The 27,382-nt window shown below is 39.1% G+C and overlaps 1 pseudogene; it reads left to right on the forward strand.

Annotated features, from left to right (window-relative positions):
• Positions 1-746: 746 nt before the first annotated feature.
• LOC107399958 (immunoglobulin kappa variable 2D-29 pseudogene) lies at positions 747-27,258 on the forward strand (annotated as a pseudogene).
• Positions 27,259-27,382: the final 124 nt, after the last annotated feature.

Genomic DNA, 27,382 nt, shown 5'->3' on the forward strand with positions numbered 1-27,382 from the left:
CTTCCCTACAGATTATTAAACTGTGTTTATCAAAGGGTATTTTCACATTTTGTTACTTTACCATTTAGCTATGAATGCATGTATATATACTGACCTCCCTTGGTTGCCTTTATGCATCTAACTTTCAGTCAAAATTATGTCTCTGTCCATCACTTCTCCTGATGATTTATTAAATAAAACTGCAGAGAAAAAAAGACAACACTTTGGCCTCAACTTATATTGCTTGCAGTTTCCAAGGAATTAAATCTCCAACCATCCTTCTTATATTCAAAATTAGAAAGAAAAATATTTCATCTGTGCAGTGCAAAACAAAACAAAGCAAAGCAAAGCAAGGCAAGGCAAGGCCAGGCCAGGCCAGGCCAGGCAAGGCAAGGCAAGGCAAGGCCAGGCAAGGCAAGGCAAGGCAAGGCCAGGCAAGGCAAGGCAAGGCAAGGCAAGGCAAGGCAAAGCAAAACAAAATGAAACAAAACAAAACCACTCTACTTAAAGGACACTGGACTAAATATATCCTGTAATCCCCATGGGAAACACTTTCGAAGCAGCAAGTGTGTGTCTCCCAGGTCTGATGGAGGGTCCCCATAGACTGAGACTTCCTCTGTTACTGAGCTGAGCAAACCCTACAGCTGTCCCTAGGCCTGATAATCTTTGCTGATTTGCATGTGCCCAGAGCATATCTCCCTTTACTGACAGATTCTTAGCTGGCTGCTGAGTGTCCCTGCAGTAGTCAGTGACAGTCAGGACACAGCATGGCCATGAAGGCTCCTGCTCAGGCCCTGGCAATTTGGCTACTCTGGCTCTCAGGTAAGTTACACAGCATAGAAAATTTATTCAGCCCAGAGTAGTCATCACTATCCTTCTAATCAGGTAATTCCTACTATAACATTATTAATTATGTTATTTTTTGTTTGTTTGTTTTTCTATTGTCAGGTGCCAGATGTGACATCCAAGTGACACAATCTCCAACCTTTCTGTCAGCATCTCTAGGAGAAAGAGTGACAATCAATTGCCTGGCAAGTCAGGGCATTAGCAATGACCTAAACTGGTACCAGCAGAAATCAGGACAAGCTCCTAAACTTTTGATTTATTATGCAACTAATTTGCAATCTGGTGTCTCATCAAGGTTCAGTGGCCAATATTCTGGGAAAAGTTTCACACTAACCATCAGTAGCGTGGAGCCTGAAGATGTTGGAACTTATTATTGCCTGCAGCATAACAGTGCTCCTCCCACAGTGATACAAGCCATGACATAAACCACTGAGGGAAGTAGAAGTTGTGCTGCCCCAGCTGCTGCTCCTTGTTTTTTTTAATGTGCTCAGACTGCTTGCATGTCAAGAAATAGTTTTGCTTGAAAGAGCCCAGATATCTACATAGTAATCCTTCTCTCTGTGGTCCTCTGCCAGCATCCAGTGTGCACCTAACACAATAGAGGCAAAAAACCCCTGCCTAATCATGTGGTCCCTGGATAGGTCTGGGAAGTTCAAGGAGACACTGCAGATATTTTAGTCTGCATGTAACATAACACAGGAGAGGCTCAACCCTTGCCTCATGTGGTTTACCACAGGTGTCTATGGATGGGAAAATCCTTTCCTTTGATTTCATATTTCAGTAACGATCTTTATTGAGCAGCTCTACAGGAAATCAGAGAAATTAAAGACTAGCAGACAACACCCTTCCAGAAATATTCTGAGGTCATTTCCAGAGATGAACAGATCATGAGACATCCAGTGTAATTAATGGAGTAATCCCTTAGTTATTTTATCATATGAAGGCCTTGTGGAGAGCTGGTGAAAAGTACAAAACTGGACCTGGTTGGAACATCATTTCCCTATCTTGGGATTTTATCCTTGGCCTTGATAGGATGAGAGCTCAAAGCCTCTTTTGTGTCATGGAGTTCATTGCCTCTACCAGGTTCTTACACCATCATAATATTCTGCCTCAGAATGTCCAAATTTACAAATCCATTGTAGATTGAAATTTTTAAAGTGCTTTTGGTCATGTTTTTGCACATCTGGAGGGCATATTAATATGTATTCCACTTATGCTCCCTTCTATCTATTTGCCCATAGAATGAATCTCAAAAACACGGTTGTTTTTGTTCATTTGCATCATTAAGGATATGATTGTTTGCAAAGTGATTCCTCATTATTTGTGTCAGTATTTTATTAAATATTCCTCACAGGAGGCACCAAAATGTGTCCATTAACACATTAAAGAAAACTCAGAGGGCAACCAAAATGCATTGTTGACTCATTAAGGAATGAAAATAGAAACTTCCTTTTTGGTGCAATCACATATCAGACGTACCAGGGCAAGGGAAAGGTATAATTCTCTCACCTGTATCCCACTAATTAGTGGACATCTAACACCTTAAAGACAACAGAACCCATCAACCTAGCATCTGAGCATTTGGTTTGTATGTAAAGGCACTCACCAACAAGCAAAGAATTTGGCCACATTTCAGAATAAAACTCAACATCCAAAAATACACAGAGCATTACTACATGACAGCAATGATGGAGTGAAAAGAAATAAAAAAAAACTAATAAACAAACTATAGGATTGAGGCAAAGGGGTGAGGGGAAGAGTAGGTGAGGGAGGCTTAGACATATATTTAACCAAAGGAGAAAAATGCCTTGTTCCAGTTATGTTTCTGTTCATATGATAAAAAACTGACTGTCCAAAACCATTTTGGAGAAGAAAGAGTTTATTGAGGTTGCTTGTCCAGATGGGTTTACAGCTCATCATTGAGGGAAGTGGAGGCAGGAACTCATGTAGTAAACTGGAAACAGCAATTAAAGTAGTGACCACATAGGAATGCTGCTTAAGGGCTATCCCTTGTGGATTGCTCAATTATCTTTCTTTTTTGGAGAGGGGGTGGGGGCTAGGAATGCTACTTAAGGGCTATCCCTTGTGGATTGCTCAATTATCTTTCATTTTTTGGGGACGGTGGGGGCTATAGAACTAAATAGAGAATTCTCAACAGAGGAAACTCAAATGGCTGAAAGACATTTAAGGAATTGCTCAACATCCCTAATCATCAGGGAAATGCAAATCAAAACAACTCTGAGATACCACCTTATGCCTATCAGAATGGCTAAGATCCAAAACACTGACGACACTTTATGCTGGAGAGGATGTGGAACTAGGGGAACTCTCATCCACTGCTGGTAGGAATGCAAGCTTGTACAACCACTTTGGAAATCAATATGGTGCTTTCTTAGAAAATTGGGAATCAATCTCCCCCAAGATCCAGCTATACCACTCTTGGGTATATACCCAAGAAATGCTCAATCATACCACAAGGGCACTTGCTCAGCTATGTTCATATCAGCATTGTTTGTAATAGCCAAAACCTGGAAACAACCTAGATGCCCTTCAACTGAAGAATGGATAAATAAATTGTGGCACATATACACAATGGGATACTACTCAGCAGAGAAAAACAATGACATCATGAGGTTTGCAGGCAAATGGATGGATCTAGAAAAAATCATCCTGAGTGAGGTAACCCAGACTCAGAAAGACAAATATGGTATGTACTCACTCATAGGAGGATGCTAGATGTGCAACAAGGATGACTGGACTGCTACTCACATCACCAGGGAGGCTACCTGGAAAACAGCACCCCAAGAAAGACACGAGGATTGCCCAATGACGGAGAAATGGCTGAGATCTACATGAACAACCTGGACATGATTGGGAGTAATGAAGCGCGAAGGTCGAGGGAAAGAGAGCTTAGGGGAGCTGGAGATCCCAGTTGGATCAAGAACAGAGAGGGAGAACAAGGAATAGGAGACCATGGTAAATAAAGACCACATGAGAAAGGGAAGAATCAATTATCTTTCTTATACATTCAAGGGCCACCTGACCAGAGATGGCACCACTGCCAGTGCACAGGGCTCTCCCACATCAATTACCAATCATAAAAAGGTTTCACATATGTGGTCTTGCCCATATGTTGTCTTCAATTAAATCTCAATCATTTGATTTTACCAATAAAGACTCAGGAGCCAGATGCTTGGGTGAAAACCTGATAGTTGACAGAAGCAGAGAAAGCACCCAGCTGCTTTTTCATCTGCTGCCATCCCATAAAGAACTTTCTCCTATGTCAGTTCAAACAAAATTCCTCCCACTGACAGGGTGTTCCTCCTATCTACTTCCTGTGCATCTCCCCTCTCTATATATATTTATATGTATATTCAGACTCTCTCTAACATGTTATGTTTTTTTATTTTGTCAACTGGTTGCTTGCTTCTCTTCCTAATTGATTTTATATAATCCTGTTTACAATTTTCAGCTGTAAGCTTTTGGACTAAATGCGTGTGCTAGGGCTGAACCACACCACAAATAGAAGCAGGTTTTTCCAGTAAATAATGCAATCTTGGAATTCACAGTGTGATCAAGTATTCTGCAACATGGATAGGTAAATCTGATGGAATCAAGTCCATTGTCCAGGCTCTTTTCTCCCAGATAAGCCCAGCTTGTTTTAAGTTGATGATTAACCAGCATATGACTATACCATTTAATACATGGATGCAAAATCCTAAAGTATAAAGATAGAGGAAAGACATGTATAGCTAGAGTTTCCCTGTGTCTCAGCCTGCCTATTGTCAGAACAAATCTGTCACACCTACCAGACCTGCAGCTGCTTGGACCCAAGTAAACACACAGAAGCTTATATTATTTACAAACTGTATGGTCATTTGCTCAAGCTTATTACTGACTAGCTCTTACACTTAAATTAACCCATAATTCTTATTTATGTTTAGCCAGTTGATTTGGTATGTTTTCCTGGTTCTCCCTTCACATCTTGCTTCTCATGGGGGTGACTGGCAGTGTCTCCTGATGCAGCCCTCCTGTTCCTAGAATTCTCCTCTCTCTTTGTCCAGCCTATACTTTCGGCCTGGCTACTGGCCAGTCCGCACTTTATTTATTAACCAATCAGAGCAACACATTCATAGCATACAGAGATCCACAGCAGACATGTGTTATTAACAGATTGGAAGAGTCAATACTATTAAAATTTATGTACTATCCAACATTATTTACAAATTCACTGCAATTTCTTTCAAAATAATAATACTATTTACAAGACTTGTTAAAACAAGCTAAAATCATACATAATTACAAAACACTCTAAATGTTCAAAGTAATTTTGAGTACAAATAACATACCAGGAGACCTGATTTACTGTACCTGTAAACATACTGCAAAGGTGTAGTAAGTCAGTATTGTACTGACATAAAACAAACACATAGACTAATGGAGTAGATTAGACAGGCTAGAAGTATTCTGTCACATGATTTTTGTTTAAGACCCTAAGACCTCACTGTTGGGGAATGGGCAATCTTTTAAAAATGAATTAAATTTAAATATTTATTATCTTTTAGATTTTGAGCATATGTCTCTCTGTGTGTGGGAACACGGGTGTGAAAGTACCCACAGATGCCAGAAGAGGGCACTGAATCCATTGTAGCTGTTGTTACTGGTAGGTGTGAGCCACCAAATGTGGGCTCTGCAAAACAAAATCAGGTGTCTTCTGGAAAAGCTTCAAGCACTTTTAACCACTGAGTCATCTCTCCAGCTCATATGCATTCACTTATAAATTATATTAACTTATTGTGTGTTTGAAGGGTACACATGTCCCAGCACATATATGGGTATCAGAGGACTCCTCTTTCTAGCTGAGCCCGTTCTCTCCTTTCACTTAGTTCCAGGTATCAAACTCAGATCTTCAAACTTGGCAAAAGTGTTCAAGTTACTGGAAACTTATCTTTCAGGGACTGGGGTCATGGACAGATGGCTAATGGGTGCCAAGATTGATGCAGTACTGACTGGTTTTGTGTGTCAACTTGACACAAGATAGAGTCATCAGAGAGAAAGGAGCCTTAGTTGTGGGAATGCCTATATAAGATCCAGCTGCAAAGCATTTTCTCAGTTAGTGACCAATGGGAGAGGGCCCAGCCCATAGTGGGTGGTGCCATCTTTGGGTTGATGGTCCTGGGTTCTATTAGAAAGCAGGATGAGCAATCCAGGAAAAGCAAGCCAGTAAACAGCTTCCTTCCATGACCTCTGCATCAGCTCCTGCCTCCAGGATCCTGCGCTGTTTGAGTTTGTGTCCTGACTTCCTTCAGTGATGAGTAACAATGTTGAAATATAAGCCAAATGGAACCTTACTCCCTAAACTTTTTTTTTTTGGTCATTTTTTTTGCAGCAATAGAAACACTAACTAAGACAGGTGCTTAGCATAAAATTGGCTGTGAGACACCACTGCTCATCCATGATCTGTCAGTGTGTGAGATGGCAGCTAGTGTTCCAGTATGGTTCTGTGGGTTTACATATGTGACTGAGAGAGAAGACAGAATGAACCAGAATTTGTGTTCTGGTCATAAATCTGCCATGGATAGAAGACTATGATACATGTTAATTCTGGAGCATGCTTTATAATTTGTAAATCTCTGTATTTTCTTCTTTTTGAATGAACTACTTTTTAGAATATGAATCAAAGCTTTGAGCATAATCAGTAGGAAATAAAGAATAAGAGCAAATAATTTGTAAATATTTTCTATGTCTGCATATTAAATAACATTTTTCTCTTATTATACTTTTAATATCCAGGGCTAATATCATGATAACCCAGATTGTGCTCACTCTGCCCTGGAGAAGCGGTTTCCATATCTGTGTATCAAGTCAGTCATGATCTTCTACAGATTAATGGAAACACAGTTTAGATTGGTACATGCTGAATCCAGTCCAGTCTCCCTAGCTCTATAGAGTCTCCTACCAGTTTCTTGGCATCACAGACCACTTCCATGACAGCAAGTTAATGACCAGTTTCATACTGCAAATCAGCTGAGTGAGCCTGAGTTACTTGGAAGTATATAGTCGGATGCATACTATGTCTGTTTCTACCACTGTGATACAAACTCCAACAAAAATCTTGCCTTAGATGGCTCAGGTACCTAATGTGTTTTTAGTTTGGGTAACAGTACAGCAGGATGTCCAAGCATGTATAGGAGGATCAGACTGAAACTTCCAGGGAGTAGGTTAAACTTGAGACTGGTATACAGAACAGACATGGCTATTCCTTAGGAACCACCTGCCAATACCCACATTCTTTCATTATGTAAGAAGCAGCAACCTGATGAGGGATCAAGGGCCTTCAGATCAGCTGAGCATGAAGAGAGAAAAGCTGACTTTATGTCTGTTCGCACCCTCTCTACCTGTGTAAATACAGTGACAAATGTGTACAGTGAGAGCAAGTGGGGACCAAGTATTCAAACACTTGAACTTCTGGAGTACATTCTCATTCAAACCACTGCAGTTCCTAAGAACAATAAAAATCACCCTCACTCTTTTGGGGCTCTTCAGTATATCTCTGACCAATGTCTTGAAGAGAAGTATCCCAAACTTGGCTCAGGGTTTTTTTTTCTTCAATCTACAACTTCTGGGATGAGCATAATGTCCAGTGTAGGCTAAATATACTGAAACCCTTTTATATTAGTAAGGATACATATGTAAATTATCAAATAATAGATTATATTATGGCTTTTTTTTTGTTTTTTCTCGACAAGGTTTCTCTGTGTAGTTTTGGTGCCTGTCTTGGACCTTACTCTGTAGACCAGGTTGTCCTCGAACTCACAGAGATCCCCCTGGTTCTGCCTCCCAAGTGCTGGGATTAAAGAAGTTTGCCATCACTGCCAAGGCATTTTATGGCTTTTTAAATAATTTTGATTAATGATAGTTTTCCCTTCCCTAACTCCCTCAATAGCCTCATCCTCCCATGCATCTCCACACTTCACACTGTCTATTATTTCTTTTCCCTTTCATGTCACCTGTGCACTCTCTCCCCGACTTAGCATCTTCCTTTCCCTTCCCCACCACAATGGTTTCTCAGATTCTTCAGTACTTCAAATTAATCACACAAATCTAAGGATTACCTTACATGATATGATCTTTCCAGCTATGTCTATTTTCCTAGAAATTTTATAATTTTCCATTCCTTTGTATCTAAATAAAGAAATTGATTTTTAACAATAAAGAAAATGAAGTTATCGTGATTGCAGGAAACTGAATGCAAATGAAGATAATCATATTACTTGAATTAAGTGAATACTAGAATGGAAACCTTCACATTCTTGCTCTACTTCGAGTTTACCATTTTTATATAGATACGTATCATCACACGTGTGCATATGACACAAATTGGACATCAAACTTTCTAGATGAACAAGTTTTTAGGTTTTGGGTGTGGCATTATGGTTTTAGAGTAAACTGAGATGAAGAACTGAGGTCTAAGTTATTTATTATACTAGTTATTCATGCTGCAGACAGACAAACCAAGGGAAATAGCATGGTGGAGTATTGCAGGGAGAATTTAGTTCCCAGGACCAGAGACAAACACCATGGCAGGGTCTCTGCAGGGAGTCCCACCTGAGAGAAGTGGGACTTGTTTCTGAAGACTGGGGGAGGTTTATAGCAAAAGCCTGCAGCCAAGCTCTGATTCACAGGTAAAGAAGAGAGTGAGGACCAGCATGTGCCTGGTGCCAATACTTTAAGACCAGCATCATTTTATTTTATCCCATTTCCCTGCTGAGAGCTCCCATCTTCAACGACCCTGTAGAGCACAAGGTCAGTATCCACGAGTGTTTAGAGCGCTGCTCTAAAGCTGCCACTGGATTCAAACATCACATGTTTGTAGAAAAGAGACTAATGGGAATGGGGAGAAAAGGTTATATGGAGGAGACATAGTACGAAATAACCTCAATGATAATATGTGCATGAATGAAAATTTATCAACTTATCTATAAATTTCGTTTTGTCCCTGTTAACAAATGTCACACTACCTTCTCTCAAGGAGCTATGTAGTTCTGAACATCATATATTTTCCCCTAGGGAGATCCATCCAGGCAGGTCTAAGAGCAAAGCTCAGCTTTAGACTTGACTTAACCGTCCATGGCTCCTCAGTTTCAATATTAAGATTGAGGCATTCAGCCTTGATTCTGGGACTGCTGATATTCTGATGGTTGATAGAATCAGCAAACAGGACCAAGGAGAATACAGAAGGAGGGACTCCTCCTTAATGGGACATTGTATTTTTGCCCTTCCCGGACTGCCTACTGTAAAATCTTCTGCAGAGGTCTCCATGGAGTCCCTGCTATCTCCTCTTAGAGGAGAAGAAAAGTACAACTTGCCCCTTTCTCTTTCTATCTCTTTCCTAAGCCTCCATATACTCGTTGGCTTTTCTCATTACTGTCTGAAGTTCCTTTCTTCCTTTTGCCACATAGCTGCTAGCTGACCTCCCTGGAAACTTGAAGGGCTTGGCTTCCTCTCCACCTTTTTTCCATTTCTCTCTTGTCAGCTACTGAGACATACAATTTACTTACTGTGTTGATGGAGTCTCCAATTCTAACAAGACTTCTTTCCAATATATTTAAAAGTATTTTATTAACAAGACTTTGAATACAAAGGAAAGACTGCAGATTTCACTAGTTCACAATACTGGATATTCTATAGTTTCTATTTCTGATTTCTTGTAGCACACATAAATTCTCTAGTAGGGTGCTTTTACCACTACGTAAATCATTCAACGGCATCACTTGTTTTTCAATATTTTAAGTGTTCTTTGACATTGGAGTTTTTTAAAAGCTACAAAAAATATTGTCAAAGAACTTTAAACATTCTACACAACAACATATTAATATGAAACATTTTCTAAAATTTCTAAGAAGGATTTTTAAAATGAAAAATCAAGTCTGTAAGTCTGGTGTGGTAATCAGACTTACACATCAAATCTTTAGTGGGCAATAAGAAAAGTGCGGATTTATTTTTAAGAAAAAATGAATCAGAAAACTGGATAGGTTTTTAATAAGTGAGACCACGGTATACACCTAGTCTGGCATTGTTTAGTACCGAGCCTGTAGCTTACATGTTTTGATGGGAACCAGTGCTGCAGAGCCTGCTCTTCACTGTGTGGTTCTCACTGATCTTCAAGGTCCAAATCCAAAAGGCCAGGAAATGATACCAGGCCAGAATAAGGTCTCAGCTCAAGTGTGTTTCACTTAGGGAGGACAGCAATTGTGAAAAAGAAAAATAGACATTAGGCCCACTGTAATCAAACAATTATTAAATTATTACATTAAATAATTATTTTATTGTTCTTATAACATATTATTACTAATTCTAACAAAATGTGCATCATGATTAGTGACCCACAATAGTGACATCACCACGTATTGTCCCACTGAGCCTAAGTTTTAAGAAGGGGACACATGACCTTTTCCCCCTGTGGACAGACCAGGGAGTAGCTGTTCATTGCTGAGGAGTCAGAGACTAACAGGGACATGCACTGAAGCTGCCATCCCTTGATTCCTCCCAAACCTTGCCCTCTGTGAGGCACATATCCAGTGTTTCTCTAGTTCTTTCCTCCATCCTGAGACCCTCCACTTGTGTCAGTGTACACATATACCTGTATCAAACAACTGAAATAAATCATTACCCTTAGAAAACCCTTATTTGCTGGGTGGTGGTGGAGCATGCCTTTAATCCCAGCACTTGGGAGGCAGAGCCAGGCATATCTCTATGAGTTCGAGACCAGCCTGGTCTACAGAGTGAGACCCAGGACAGGCACCAAAACTACACAGAGAAACTCTTTATTCAAAAACAAAACAAAAAAAAAAAGGAAAAAAGAAAACCCTTATTTTATCCTGATGATTTGTACATGTCTACGTACACATCCAGAGACCAAGAGAGATGGACTGGTCTGAAACAGCTCCTGTTAGTCTATGTGCAAGAAGGCTGATTCTCCTCTAAGTGAACTTTTAGGGAGAATCTCCTACTTACCATCTTATGCTCATTTATAACATCTGTGACATTATTGCAGTTTACAGGTCATCAGGAGACCCAGAGACTTCAGTCGTCAAATAATGAAGCAGATGCAGATTCCCAAAGCCAAACATTAGGCCCAGCTCTGTTAGTCCTGAGGAAGATGGAGAGGAAATATGAGAGGAACCAGAGAGTTCAGGGACACCATGAGAACATGGGCCACAGAATCAACTGACCAGGATTCAAGAAGGCTCAGAGAGATCAGGGAGCCTGTATGGGTCTTACATAAATCCCCCACATATATGTGATGACCGGTAGCTTGGTGTTCCTGTGGGATTCCTAACAGTGGAAAGAAGGGCTGCTTCTGACTCTTTTGACTGCCTGTGGTACTTTTCCTCATACTTGGTTGCCTCATCCATCCTTGATGTGATGGTACATGCCTGGTCTTATTGTAGCATATTGTGCTGTGTTTGCTTGATGACCATGGGAGGCTTGCTCTTTTCTGAGGTGGTAGGAGTAGACTGAGGGGATGGGGAGGAAAACTGTGGTTGCAATGTAATATATGAGAGAAGAATAAAATCTAAATGGTTCTGATAAATTTTTCTTCTAATTTGTAGAAATGACCACTCCTAGCAAACAAATAGTTCACAAGGAGGACACAGCATTTTTTAACTGGTAGGAATTATTTGAGTAAGTTAAAGCTTTAATAGTCCCTCCTCTGTTGTATATTTATTGACAGTCAGATATTTGTCTATGTTACCATTAACATATATTAGAATTATATTATTAAAAAACTGATTATGTACAGTAGAAAATTTCAAAGAAACCTCCAAAATTTAGAACTTAAAAAAGAAATGCAATAAAGCAACCCTTGGAGGCATCACCATCCCTGACCTCAAACTCTACTATAGAGCTATAGTAATAAAAACAGCTTGGTACTGGTATAAAAACAAACATACGGACCAATGGAATCGAATTGAAGACCCTGACATTAATCCATGCACATATGAACACCTGGTTTTTGACAAAGGAGCCAAAACTATACAATGGAACGAAGAAAGTATCTTCAACAAATGGTGCTGGCATAACTGGATGTCAATATGTAAAAGATTACAAATAGATTCATATCTGTCACCATGCACAAAACTCAAGTCCAAGTGGATCAAAGACCTAAACATAAATCCAGTTACACTAAACTTAATAGAAAAGAAAATAGGAAGCACTCTTGAATGCATTGGCACCGGAGACCATTTCCTAAATAAAACACCAACAGCACAGACCATGAGCACAACAATTAATAAATGGTACCTCTCGAAACTGAGAAGCTTTTGCAGGGCAAAAGACACAGTCAATAAGACAAAAAGACAGCCAACAGAATGGGAAAAGATCTTCACCAACCCCACATCTGACAGAGGATTGATCTCCACAATATATAAAGAACTCAAGAAACTAGACATCAAAGTAAAAATTGGAAACAGTCCAATTAAAAAAAATGGGCTAAAGAGCTAAACAGAGAATTCACAAAACAAGAACTACAAATGGCTGAAAGACATTTAAAGAAATGCTCAACATCCTTAATCATCAAAGAAATGCAAATCAAAACGACTCTGAGATACCACCTTACACCTGTTAGAATGGCTACGATCAAAAACACCAATGACAACCAATGTTGGAGAGGATGTGGAGCAAAGGGAACACTCCTCCACTGTTGGTGGGAATGTAAACTTGTACAACCACTGTGGAAATCAGTATGGCGGTTTCTCAGAAAATTAGGAATCAAACTACCTCAAGACCCAGCCATCCCACTCTTGGGCATATACCCAAGGAATGCTGATTCATACCATAAAGATACATGCTCAGCTATGTTCATAGCAGCACTATTTGTAATAGCCAGAACCTGGAAACAACCTAGATGCCCATCAACGGAAGAATGGATGGAAAAAATGTGGTACATATACACAATGGAGTACTACTCAGCAGAGAAAAACAATGAAAGCATGAAATTTGCAGGCAAATGGATGGAACTAGAAAAAATCATCCTGAGTGAGGTAACCCAAACCCAGAAAGACAGTTATGGTATGTACTCACTCATAGGTAGATTCTAGATATAAAATAAAGAACAATCAGACCACAACCCATAGAACCATAGAGGCTATATATATAGCATGGAGGTCCCTAGGACGACTGTGGCTTATAACAAATTTCAGTTTTACTCAATTATTGAAAAAAAAGCCAAATGAATGGAAACACATGAACCATGAACCAAAGGCTGAGGGCCCCCCAGCTGGATCAGGCCCTCTGAATAGGTGAGACAGTTGATTGGCTTGATAAGTTTGGGAGGGTACTAGGCAGTGGGACCACGTCCTGTGCTCATTGCATGAGTTGGCTATTTGAAACCTGGAGCTTATGCAGGGACACGTGGCTCAGTCTGGGAGGAAGGGACTGGACCTCCCTGGACTGAGTCTACCAGGTTGTTCGAAGTCCTCAGGGGAGGACTTGTCCTGGAGGAGGTGGGAATGGAGGGTAGGCTGGGGGTAAGGGGAGGGGGTGGGAGGGGGGAGAATAGGGGAACCCATGGCTGATATGTAGAACTGAATGGTATTGTAAAATAATAATATATATATATATATATATATATATATATATATATATATATATGAGAAATGCATTCTCTGTAGGCATATGTGTCATCTGGCCTCAGGCATTTGGCAACACAGGACTTGTGTTCAGTTACTGAGATGAGCAAACCTTGCAGCTGTGCCCCACCCTAACTGGTTCCCAGTGATTTGCATGCACTCACTGCACAGCCTTGAGGACTTCTTCATATACCAGTCACACCCTGTACAGTTGTCACTGCAGTCAGGACTCAGCATGGACATGAGGGCCCCTGCTCAGCTCCTTGGGCTCCTGTTGCTCTGGTTACCAGGTAAAAATGGACTAAAATGGGACTTTCACTATTACACTGTGATTAGTGTTGACTGTCATTTGGGAGAGGTCCATTCATATCATGCTTAACTATGTGGTTATTTATTATGTCTCCATTCCTAGGTGCCCGATGTGACATCCAGATGACCCAGTCTCCATCCTCCCTGTCTGCATCTCTGGGAGACAGAGTTACTCTCACTTGCCAGGCCAGTCAGGGCATTAGCAATTATTTAAGCTGGTACCAGCAGAAACCAGGAAAGTCTCCTAAGCTCCTGATCTATGGTGCATCCAACAGGGAAGAAGGGATCCCATCGAGGTTCAGTGGTAGTGGATCTGGAACAGATTATTCCCTCACCATTGACAGCCTGGAGTCTGAAGACATTGCAACTTATTACTGTCAACAATATTATGATACCCCTCCCACAGTGATACAAGTCATAACATAAACCTCCATGGAAGCAGAAGTGAGAGGCTGGGCTCCCTCAGCTGCTCCTCATGACTCACTCACTGAAACTGTTTCTGAGATGTCACAGGGTTTTTACAAAATCTCACTGAGAGACATTTGATTTTCCAGAGGAGGCTAAACAGTCCTCTCTGTATTTTATCTTCCTCCCCCTTCATTTCCAGCCACACAGAGCGCCAATGCCTTTTCTGCCTTATCAGAGGACACAGTCATTTCCTTTGAGGATTCTGAGTTGTATCACCATCTGGAGCTCCTACAGAAGAGTAAAAGCTTCTGTGGACATTTCAACCACTCATCATTTAGATTCAATGAATTTGCTTTTAAGCACCAGCATTTAAGTAGCAGGAAAATATTATTGAGAGAAACTAAAGTAAAAAAGAATTCCTGTTTTTCTCACAAAAGCTAGAGCACTTGTGTCAGAAAAAGAGAAGTTACCTAACCGTGATCTTCTGTTGTGACTTAAAATTTCAGCCCTAAGTGTTGATACTTGCAGCTATCTGTGACAATTCACATAGGATTCTTCTGGCTCATATGCCCATTCACTTCCTGTATGAAACAAAATAGAACCTCCCTCCTCTGACTTTCAATCACACTGTGTGTAATGCAATGTAGATTAGTTGACATGAAATTATAGAGAATAAAGGGCTGTTTTGAACCTGCCTCCAAAAGTGGTATTATTGAAGAATTTATATCCCATAGCAAAGGTTTAGAAACAAAACAAAACACCAGCCCAATAATGGTGATCTATCTTCAATTCTGATTTTTTTTTTAAATTGTGAGTGGGTAAGATCTATTTCCTGTCCTTTAATGATGTCTCATTCATATATGCGTCTATTTGTGCATGTAGAGTACCCACAGACTTAATTACTTTGATTTTGAACAAAATAGAACAAGTCACAAGATATAATCCCACATTTCTGTACTTCATATTTTCCGTTTTATTGTCTTTGTATTTTCTGCATAAATTGTGGACTGAGTTAATCAACTTTAGAAACTCCTTCATGAGTATTAGTTTCATTACATTGAGTTTATGTGCAAATTGGAGAATAGATACATTTAAAAGTGGTTTAATGGAGCTGGAGAGAATGGCCAGTGATTAAGGGTACCTGATGCTCTTGAAAAGGACCTGGGTTTGATTCTCAGCACTCATATGGTGACACACAGCTATCTTTGACTTCAGTTCCAGGGGATAGAACACCCTCTTCTGGCCTCTAGGAGCACCAGACAGGCAAAGAATGTTCTTATAAACATGTAAGAAAAACATTCAGGCATGTGAAAATATTTTTTTAAAAGTGGTTCATGTTATGACACAGATAAAGTCTATATTAACTTGTATGCCTGTTAACATACAGGAGCTATTCCACTACCCTTTGTGTATGTATAGATTTTATTGTACTTATTTCTAAATATTTATTTTGAGACTCCTTATTTATAAATTGTATACTAATCTTATCAGCAAATATTTTATCTCATGTCCTTCATTGCTCATTTACCAATAGGATTGATGTATCTGTGCTATTATTTTATATACAAGTGGTGAGAGTGACATTTTGATCTTTTCTGTAATTTGAGATAAAAATGCTAATGCTCAATGTTCTTTCTCTCATTATAACTAAGATATTTGCCTGACCTTTATAGACAATACATGACAGTAAGGTATTTTTTGTGAGTATGTCTTGCTTTCTTAGAAGTTTATCATAAATATTGATTGACTCCAATAGAAATGATTTTGCAGACACTATAGAGATAATTGTATAGTTTTTCTTCTTAATTGTCAGAAGGATGACTATATCAATACTTTGTTAAAATGACTTTTGTCTTGTGAAATACATTTGACTAGATTATAATGCATCATGGGAGATGAAGACAGGGAGGAAAAGGCAGAGGCTAGGAGGAGGAAGAGAAGGAAGAAACACTAAAATAGCATTAACTTTGTTCTTTTCCTCTACATCCCTGTCTCACCTTACACATCCTTCAAAAATCTTTGTTATAAGACATTTTCAATAAATTATCAAAATTTCTTTATGGTGTCAGAGGTTTAGTGCTGACATCACTTCACCTCTGTTTACTGTGTGCACTCTCTGTGGTCCCAAACCATAACAACCAAAGGCTCACAGAATGAGCCTTTCCTTCTTCCAATGTTTCCATCTTAGTTCATAGTCATTGTTTTAATTCTTTAGCTATTTTGAAAGATTTGTGGTAGCCATCATAATAACTATGATGCTCATAATAGAATATCTTTTAAAGCAGATTCCAGAAAGAGATTCTTTTTCTGTAAGCCTTCATTGTTATCTTTACAGCAGATTTTAGAAAGAGAAGCTTTTTCTGTAAGCCTTCATTGCTATCTTTGAAAGCAGATTCCAGAATAAGGTTCTTTTTCTGTAAGCCTTCATTGCTATCTTTTAAAGCCTGTATCAGTCCCAATAATGACTCATCTTTGTTCTTATTATTAAACCAGTGTTTGAACACTGTGTGAATTATTACGATAAATGCCAAAATGGTACAGGCCAAATATGCCTGAGGAAGGTTGTATATTTCCAGGAGAATGTCATTCATCATACAGGCAAAAAGGTTTTTAAATTCTTGTGAGTTAATGTTGTCAGCCATATTACAAGAATTACTCAAAATTTGTTAGTCAATTTTAAAATATAAAATTATCAAGTACTTTTACTTGAAATAAGACACTAGCTTACCTTTCCGCGGTTCTGGGGATGTAGGACTTTTCAGTCAGAAGGTGGTGTTGGTACAGCTCCAAAGCTGGGCCTGCTGGCAACCTTGACCAACAACAGATGAAAGCAGGAATCCAGAGGGTGGGGAGCTGGAGCCGGTACGTGGAGCAGAGGAATGCCTCACTCACAGAGGTTTTTTTCCCTGGTCTTGGAGCTAAGCTAGGGAACTGAGATAGGACTAGTTGCACCCTTTTTTGGGAATGGAACCGTGTAGGCGTTCCCTGGTTATATGGAACTTTGCAGGTAGGTTTAGGTACCCACCAGCTGGGGAAGGAGCTGAAGGTGGGAGCCACCCAGACCTTTGTAATTTGCCCAACGTTGGGCGCCAGATATTGGTTAAATTATTATGGTCACTCCACGTAGTTAAAAGGAGATTTACTTAATGACATAACTTACAAATGAAGGAATAGGTAAGTTGAGGGTTCTGGGAAAGATGCAGCAGTAGTCCGACGATGCTCTCTGGAGAACTCTCCTCCATCCACCTCTAGCATCTGGGCTCCCAGCAGCAAGAGAGCACAGCACGTCCTGATCTTGGGTCTTCAGGCCCTCCCTTGGCCCTGTCTTGTGTGCGTGATAGTTACCGAAGCCTCAATGGGTGTTGGAACTTCTACACCAAAGCTGGAATGGCTACCCACTACAATTTTTTGATCATGTTTTTTTCTGAACTTAAATAACCTTCCTTGGATCATTGCTTTCTTTGTTTCATTCTTGTACAAGAGTACACTAAACCTGAAGCAAAGGTGTCTACATCATTGGACTGTAGTCTGCCCAATTCTTTGAGGTCCTCGGATCCCAGGTGCAGCAGACAAGATCTGTACAGGTCTATGAAAGCCTACATTGATGGGATTGAGAACTTCACAGGGAATTACTACAGTGAATCTCTATGTGGGGCTTGGAGGATTAGAGTTTTATTAATAATGGGTGTGGGAGGCTCTGATATAACACATACATTGAGGGATTTAAAATAAAAAAAATAAAAAAGAGAAAACATTGGGAGGATGTGGAATGGGGGAAAACATAGTCCAGTATGAGGAAGTTGTTTGTTGGAAGCCTGTTTCTGGGGACTAAGTATTGTCCTAACAACATTCTAGCCTCTCCACATCACTGTCATTCTTATCAGTCAGTCTGTGTTTGGAGACACAGCTTCTTTCAGGAATTTATGCTCATACCTTTTTCAACATCTAGAATGCAGACATGTCAATTTGATGACATTTTGTTATTACTATTCTTTCAATCATATATATATATATATACATACATATATATTATATATACATATGTATATTATAATATACACATATCTTCAGTGAAAAATCCTAGAAGCACAGTTTCCAATGATGTAGCTGCTGTGTCTATAACAGATACAGTTCATTCCTTAGCTTGGTGTGGTGGCTGTGAGACAGGCCCCAGCCTCATATTTAACACCTTGGTTGGTGTAGTGATAAGGCTAATCATTATGTTAAATGCTATAATATGGTAAGTTCTAAGAGTATTGTAGTAGAAAATTAGAAGTTAAAATTAAATATTTAGTTCCTCACCTACACTATTTATATTTTTAACACCATAGGCATTTGTGACCAAGATTAAGGTATCACATGGAACAAATATAGGCATTTTAAACATTTTAAAAACTGAAGGGAGAGGGAAATGCTCTGTGGCTAGGACCCTGGTTTCACTGAGGATGGGGAGTGGGAGTTCCTTTTGTTGACTTTACATCCTGCAACAGAGAGAAAACTACAGTGTCCCTCAGAAGTAAAATCATTTCCTGTTCAAACACAAGATGTTGGCAAGACCTACAGGAAACTCAGGAATAATTCATTCAGAATTTCATGAAGCAGCAGAAATCATGACCTGAATTGCAATGGGAGAACAGCAAACATCATGACAATTGTTGAGACAACAAGGCAGCTAGACCACCAACAAGGCTTATTAAAAACGACATGATGCCCATTTGAAGGAGAACCAACATCTTGGGGCAGGTATCCAAAGAACACTCCAGTTGGAAGATTATAAAATACCACAGGCCCTGGAAGGAGCAAGAGGGAGGCCTTTGGAGAAGTGCCAATTGTAGCTCAACTGGGATACCGAGACCCTGCTAAAGAGAAATGAGAACGAGAATGCAGAAGAAATCAATGTCTTTTAGAAGACTTGACTCAGCAAGATTTAACTACTCCAAACATAAAGTTGGTAACCAGGAAAATAAAAGAGCTGTGAGTATCTATTCTCCAAATCTCAGAATTCTAAAGTATGGGAAAGAACCAATGGGATAACCAAGCAGAGATATATACAATAAAACAATAATGGTAGAGAATTTCTGCATTTTACTTAGAAGTGCACAAAATACATCAGTAAGGGAAAGTGTGACATCATTATTTCTTTAACACTTTAGACCATTTAGACCTAACAAACTTAAAATTAAACACTCTGTCTGCAAGAGCTGGGTGCACATTTTCCCCAAGAACACATGGGCTATTCTCTGAGATATAGTATGCATCAGTCACAAAAAAATCTCAAACAACTTTAAAAGTTTTAAAATGCAAATCATATTCTTTTCATATGCACATGTAGGGTGCAACTAGTGAATATGTGTGTGCACACATGTGGGTGTACCAGCAAATTTGGAGGTTCAGTTCGACATTTTGGGTTGATCCACTGATGTATTTTACATTATTTACAATTTGTATTGTTTTTGAGAAAGGGGCTTATACTTGTCTAGAGCTTGCTGAGTAAGCTAGATGGGTGGCCAGTGAGGCCCCTGTCTGTTTCTTCCTGTTTCTTCCATGCTACAGGCTGGTATTATGATCATTTACAACTGTCCTTGGAATGTTTTTAGATGTGTTATAAGGATCAAATTCATGTGTTCATGTTGTACAGAAAGTTTTTTATGACCTGAGCTACTCAAATCTTCTTTTTATCAATGATAAAAATGGGATGTAATTGCAAGGGAAATCAGAAAGACACCTGAAAAACTAGTAAAAATAACAGAAATACTCCAGGAGCTCCACTTGGGGCCTGGCCGTGGATCTCTGCATCTGCTTCCATCAGTCATTGGATGAGAGTTCTAGAACGACAGTTAGGGTATTTGGCCATCTGATCACCAGAGTAGGTCAGTTTGGGATTTCTCTTGACCATTGCCACACAATCGGTGAGAAAGAGGAGGGATTGTATGAGTGATAATTGTTGAGACCATGATTGAAAAAAGCACAGGGACAAATAGCCAAACTAGTGGAAACACATGAACTATGAACCAATAGCTGAGGATTCCCCAACTGGATTAGGCCCTCTGGATAAGTGAGACAGTTGATTAACTTGAATGGTTTGGGAGGCCCCCAGGCAGTGGGACTGGGACCTGTCCTTAGTGCATGAGCTGGCTGTTTGGAACCTGGGGCCTATGCAGGGACACTTTGCTCAGCCTGGGTGAAGGGAGGAGGGGACTGGACCTGCCTTGACTAAATCTACCAGGCTGAACTCAATCTCCAGGGGAGTCCTTGCCCTGGAGGACATGGGAATGGGGCGTGGGATGGGGGAAGGGAGGACAGGGGAATCCGTGGCTGATATGTAAAATCAAATTAAATAAAAAAATAAAAAAATAACAGAAACACACACACACACACACACACACACACACACACACACACACACACACACACACTTCTTAGTAAATGGACCTGAAGAAGAAATAAGCAAGGAAGCTATAAAATATTGGAACACAGATGAAAATGAAAGGACTAAATATTAAACCTTATGTGAATAACGCAAAGGGCAGCTATGCAGTTTATATTAAGACAGTGCAACATTCTTAAATGAGATTCCGATTTGGAATTAAGTGCATTGTTATTGAGAGATATCAATGATTATTGATTGTTAATTCCTGTTATTTTGTTGTTGTTGTTGTTGGTGGTGGTGCTGGTGTGTGTGTGTGTGTGTGTGTGTGTGTGTGTGTGTGTGTGTGTGTGTGTGTGTGTTTGTGTGTGTGTCTGTAATTTCCCTTCTTTGCTTTTGCTGCTGTGAGATCATTTTCTGTGTTTTCATGGGGGTAGTTAACCTCCTTGGTTTGGGTAATCCCTTCTAGCATCTTCTGTAGGGCTGGATTTTTAGGTAGATATTTTTTAAATATGACTTTATCATGGAATACTTGTTTATAGTTTTGCTAGTTATGGCAATCTGTGCTGGCACTTGTGGTCTCTTACAGTCTTCAGGATGTCTGTCTAGGCCCTTTTGGCTTTTAGTGTCTCCATGGAAAAGTCAGGTGTAATTCTAACAGGTCGGCCTTTATATGTTACTTGGTCTTTTTCCTTTGCATCTTAATATTCTTTTTTCATATTGTTTAGTATTTTGATTATGTAGTGGGGGGGGGGCTTTCTTTTCTAGTACCATACATTTGGTGTTCTGTATGCTTCTTGTATCTTTAAAGGTATGTTCTACTGTATGTTAAAAAAATTTTCTTCTATTGTTTTGTTCAAAATATTTTCTGAGCATTTTAGCTGGGATCTTTCTCCTTTCTCTATTCCTATTATTCATATGCTCCAGATTCCCTGGATGTGTTGTGTCAGGAACTTTTTATATTTAATATTTTCTTCTACCCATATATTCATTTCTTTTATTGTATCTTCCATTCCTGTCCTTATCTCTTCCATATCTTATATTCTTTTGGTGAAAGTTGTCTCTGTAGTTCCTGTTTTCATTCCTAAATGTTTTATTTACAGGATTTACTCAGTTTGTGTTTTCTTTATTGAGACTATTTCCATTTTTATGTCTTGTACAGCTTTATTTGTTTCCTTCAATTGTTGTTAATTTTTTCTTGGCTTTCCTGAAGGTATTTATTCATTTCTTTCAATTGTCTATTTGTTTTCCTGGATTTCCCTGAGTGTTTTATCATTTCCTCTTTATATACCTCTATCATCTTCATATAGTTGGTTTTAAGGTACTTTACTTGTGTGTCAGGTATATTGGTATATTCAGAGCCTGCCTTGGTAGGATAGATGATTTCTGGTGGTGACAGTGTCCTGGGTGTTACTGATTGTGTTCTGTTGCTTGAAACTAGGCATCTGGGTTTTGGGTGATTATAGGTTTAGGTTCTGATTTGGGGATTTGTGTTGTTTGGGTGAGAGTTTTATTCCTTGGTTTCTGTTTTTATTCTGGAATTTCAGACAGTGTTGGTTGATTCTTGCCTGCTTTACTTGCATGCTATTCTTGTGTTCAAGGTGAAGGGGAAAGCAGGGAGGATAGTTGCTGGTTTTGGAGGCTGGGGAAGAGGAGACCAGGGAGAGATATGCAGATAGCATGGGCAGAAGTGAGGGGAAGCTGGCCCTAGTGTTATTTTGCATAGGTAGGGGTGACCCTGAGAATTGGGTTTGAGGTAATATAGAGTGGGGAAGGTCTTCTTGAAGCCTGCCTGGTCTTCAGGCAGGCTTGCTTGTGGTTAAGCAGGGGTTTGGGGGCTAGGACACAGAGATGAGGCCAGAAGGGAAAGGCAGTGGGAGATGGTCTGTGGGATCCACAGGAGATGTGTACAGGTGGGATGGGAAGCTTCTGCTGGTGTTCTTTTGCTGAGGTAGGTATGACTCTGAGAACTGGTTCTGGGGTAATAGAGTCAGGTTGGTCTGAAGGCCCTATTTGACTTTTCAAACATAAGAATCCTGAATAATTGTTCCTTTCTAAACTGCTGAATTCACCACTATATTTTCATATTGCTTCACAGGGAAGACCTTCCCTTGCTGGTCTGAGATAAAAGTAAATCAGTAATCTTGCCTTGACTGTTCAGTCTCCTAAGATCATCTTCTCACAATGAGGTGCCCTCTTCAGTTCCTGAGGCAGCTAAGGCTATGGTTCCTGGTAAGAAGAGAAAGAGGATACAGAAGAAAAATGGGAAGAGGGTGAACTTTCAGGTAGCCACAGTCCAAGTCTTTACTGTGGGAATATGAAATGTCAGATCCCATCTTCTAAGATGAACATGTGAGGCTTAGATCTGTGAAAATTATATGTTAAATGGGACAGTATCTGTGAAACTCAGAAGATTTGACACACATGTAATTGAATGGTCTGGTCTACATTACCTTGAGAATTCCTTTACAATGATGTACTAATATTTTTTTTTAAAAGTGTTTGCTGCACTGACAAAAATTTTATCCACAACCTGTAAAGATCTCACTTGAAATATATAATATGAAGATAATCTTAAATTCTGCTTATGCATTTTGCACATGATTTTGTACTTTCCTCTTATTATTTAAGCTTCCATTATTGATGTTGTGCTGACTCAGGCTCTAGTCTCCCTGTTGATCACCCACGAATGGACAGCCTTCATCTCCTGTAGGTCTACTCAGAGCCTTCTAGGTAGTGATGGTAACAAAAATTTGAACAAATACCAGCAGAAGCCAGGGCAGTCACCATACATCCTTATCTATGAGGCTTCTGTCTGGGAATCTGTGGTTTACAACAGGTTCATTGACAGTGAATCAGAGGCATGTTTTACATGGAAAATTGGCAGAGTGGAGGCTGAGGATGTTTGAGTTTATTACTGCAAGCAAGCTTCCCATTTTGCACCCACAGTGAAGTGACAAGACACTAACAAAAACTTTCTTTCTTGGTGTGTTCCAGCTTTCAAGTGTGTTGCTTTTCCCGAAAGAGAAGTGCAGCACATTTTAGATGTGCAAACATATTATTTTTGTCACAATTTGTTTTAATTTTAGTTTAGATTCACTGAGTTATTTAAAAGTGTTCTTTGTAATGTTAGTAGTTATTGTGTCCATTCATATATATATATATATATATATATATATATATATTTTCATTGCATTTTAATGATTATTTTGTCTATAGTTTAATATTTATTAATATGAAAGAACTGTCACCTATGTTAATTGTATTGGTTAGTTTTCATGATGAAAAAATTTCCTTTGCAAATGTTTTGGGGATAAAGCCTGGATACACTAGATTGGATTAGGTTAAAGCACAGTAGTCTATGCTACTCTTTTTTAATAATAAGTATTAGCAATATTGATGGCTGATAACTAAAAATTATTACAGACTATTGCATCTTTTGCTTTATAATACTTTTACATTTTTTTTGGGTCCTAAGCACAAAACCCATGATGTATACAATAAATTAAAATTTATATTTGAATATATATTTATACTTATACTATATTTTTATGTTATGGATTTGTGTTTTATACAATAAATTAAACATATATGTTTAAAAATATGACCATTTTGTTTTTATACTGAAAATTGTATATGCTATCTCCCTATTGTTTCAATTAATTTGTATTTTGTAATTAAATTATTCAATATTTTACACAGTTACACATTATTCTTGTTTCATCTGTTATTATGGTTGTTGGCCAGTAACTGTCCTTCTAAGCCACATGAAGTTGAAAAAATTGTCTAGTTCTATTTAGTTTGAAATGACCTGTATGGGCTTGAGTATCAATTGATTAACATGTTTTCCCCATTTGACGAGGGTAAAGCAGCAGACTCACTCTACTGAGTAGCTCTGATTCACCATCAAAATTCCAAGTGACTTTTGCCAAACGAAGACCCAGGGGACAGGGACAGGACACTCACAGATAACCGAGAGGCATTAAAAGAGTAGATTTAGTTTTTATTCACCTTGATGTAGACAACTGTGAACTTGGAATCCTTTGTTGTGGCTACAGAACACAGAGGCCTATAAGGGAAAAGAATCTCACTCAAAGTTAACAAGAATCTAACAGAATTTCATTTTCCTTATAGAGAAAACCTCTGGAGGGGAAGAGTTTTCCTAAGATTCAATATGGAAAAAATATGAAACTGTAACTGTTCATTCTTTCCTGTGCTCCTAAGAGAGTTGTCCTCTTAAGAAGCCTCTCTTACTAATTGGATATAGGAGACAGACGATAACTATGGAGGGCTGTCCTAGATGACTTTTTGTTGTGATAAACACCCTGACCAAAAGCAACTTGGGGAGGAAAGTAGGTCAGTTTACACATCACAGTCCATCATGAATGGAACTCAGCAGAACAGAACACATCAAGCAGGTCATGAACCAGGAGGCATGAACTGAAGTGGAGGATATGGAAGAGTGCTGTTTACTAACTTTTCACCATAGTTTGCTCAGCCTAATTTCTTATACCACCCAGGACCATCTGCCTAGGGGTGGCACTGTTCAAATTGGGCCAGGCCTTCTCACATCCATCATTAATCAAGACAATAACCCAGAGAATTGTTTAGAGGTCAATAAGATAGAAGTATTTTCTCAACTGAAGTTCCTTCTTCACAGATGCCCCTAGCCCGTATCAAGGTGATAAAAACAAGCAGGACAGGAGCTTTTATCAGACTGTAATAACAGCCTGTCCTGAACTCTATATTCCATTCATGAGGCATAAAAACTTTCCTTTACTCTTGTGTTTGCACAGAACTATTAGATTTCTATCAGTGAGAAAGGATTTTTCTTTTTTAAAAATTAAAAAAGTGTATACTTGCTGATATCTTTTTCTATGGCTTAACACACATGCATGTAGATAACTACATAGGACAGAAGGGTGTGTAGGGCCCCGTAGCTAGACTTATAGGCAATAGAGAGCAACTTGGTATAGGTGTTAGTTACTAAACTCAGGCCCTCTGGAAGAGCAGCCAGGATTCTTAACTGCTGAGCCATCTATCAAGCTCCAGAGAAAATTTTCTACTCTCAAAATATGATATTAAAATCAGTTCACTGAGTGAGCTGGTGAGATGTCTCAACAAAAGCTCCAGCCATTGAAGAAAACAAGTTGATATTTTCCCTGCATCATTATGGTAGGTGAGGACCATATTGACTTTCACATGTTGTCCCCTGCCCCCCTGCCTGTGTTCTAGGGAATGAACATTCCTTCAAACATACATACAAACATATAACAAATAAATAAACAAATGTAAAAAGATAATTTCACTCAGGTATAACTGCTGAATGAAAAGTTATATATATTTAATTAATAGAAAGCAAATGAGTTGAAATTCACCTATGAAATATCATTAGCCAAAACACCAGAGATCCATACCTCCATTCCAAAGTTTCATTAACTCATATTTCCTATGACAATTATATTTATTATCCATCAGTATACATTTTTCATGACAAACACTTAAGCTATACCTTCCTAGTACATTTATTTATTTTTGTGATTCCACAGAGAAAATTAAATAAACCACAGGAAAGACAGCTCCTAAATTCTACATTTAACATTCATAAAAAGGCATTTCTCTGTAAAATTCATGAAAGAAGAGCAAAAGCATATTTTTTTTACTCATAGAGAATGATTGCATACATGTCTTCATTTTCACTCCTTCAAGTGTTTCTCTAATACAGCACTTATTAAGTGTCTAATGTTATTCAGATCGACAGTCTGCAGCATTTTCCCATCAAGTACCACATTCTGTTTCAATATTGCCATTCCTGACATAGAAGATATTTATGTAGTTTTTGAGCATAAATATCCTTCACAACTCCTCTTTCTATCTGTATTGCAGCACTAACCCTTTCCTTTGCATATTCCTCCCTAGGGAGGACACACCCTTGCTACTCTGGGATAAAAACTCAGTCATCATCTTGCAGTGACTTACCAGTCTCCTTGGGTTACCTCCTCAAAATGAAGTTGCCTCTTCTGCTGTTGGTGCTGCTGTTGTTCAGGATTCCTGGTGAGGACAGAGGGAAGAGAGAAAGGAGGATGGGTAGGGAGCATGAGCCCTGGGTCCCACTGCTGATCACATGTGTTCTGTTCATGTATGAGAAGACAGAGGGGTCTTATCATCTAGGATGGTGCCTGTGGGGTTTACATCTGTAAGAGTGAGATTTCAGGTTGGAGAGAACCTGGGCTACAATGAAGATTATGACATAGATGGAATGGGATGGTCTAAGTTATGCTTAGGCTTTCAATTAAGTTATCCTTATGGCTGTCAATTCAGTTAGCTTGTCAAAAAGAAAATTTTGGTGCATCAACAATTGTATGTAAAAATAAACATCTCAGTTGAAATGAATATCAAAAAAGAATACATAATGTTTGTTCATGAAGTATGTCCTTAAGTTTGTTCTTTTCTGTCTTTATTTCAGCTTCCAGAGGAGATGTTGTGATGACCCAAACTCCATCCTCCTTGCCTGTCAGTCTTGGAGATGAAGCCTCTATCTCTTGCAAGTCTAGTCAGAGCCTCAAAGATAGTGATGGAGACACCTATTTGGAATGGTACCTGCAGAAGCCAGGCAAGTCTCCACAGCTCCTTATCTATGAGATTTCCAACCGATTTTCTGGGGTCCCAGACAGGTTCAGTGGCAGTGGATCAAGTACAGAATTCACAATCTAGATCAGCAGAGTGGAGCCTGAGGATTTGGGAGTTTATTACTGCTTCCAAAGTTCACATTTTCCTCCCACAGTGATTCAAACCCTAACAAAAACACCCTTACTTGGCATGGTCCAGTTGCTAAATA

The sequence above is a fragment of the Peromyscus maniculatus genome, chromosome 3, assembly GCF_049852395.1.
Source record: "Peromyscus maniculatus bairdii isolate BWxNUB_F1_BW_parent chromosome 3, HU_Pman_BW_mat_3.1, whole genome shotgun sequence".
Lineage (NCBI taxonomy): Eukaryota > Metazoa > Chordata > Mammalia > Rodentia > Cricetidae > Peromyscus > Peromyscus maniculatus.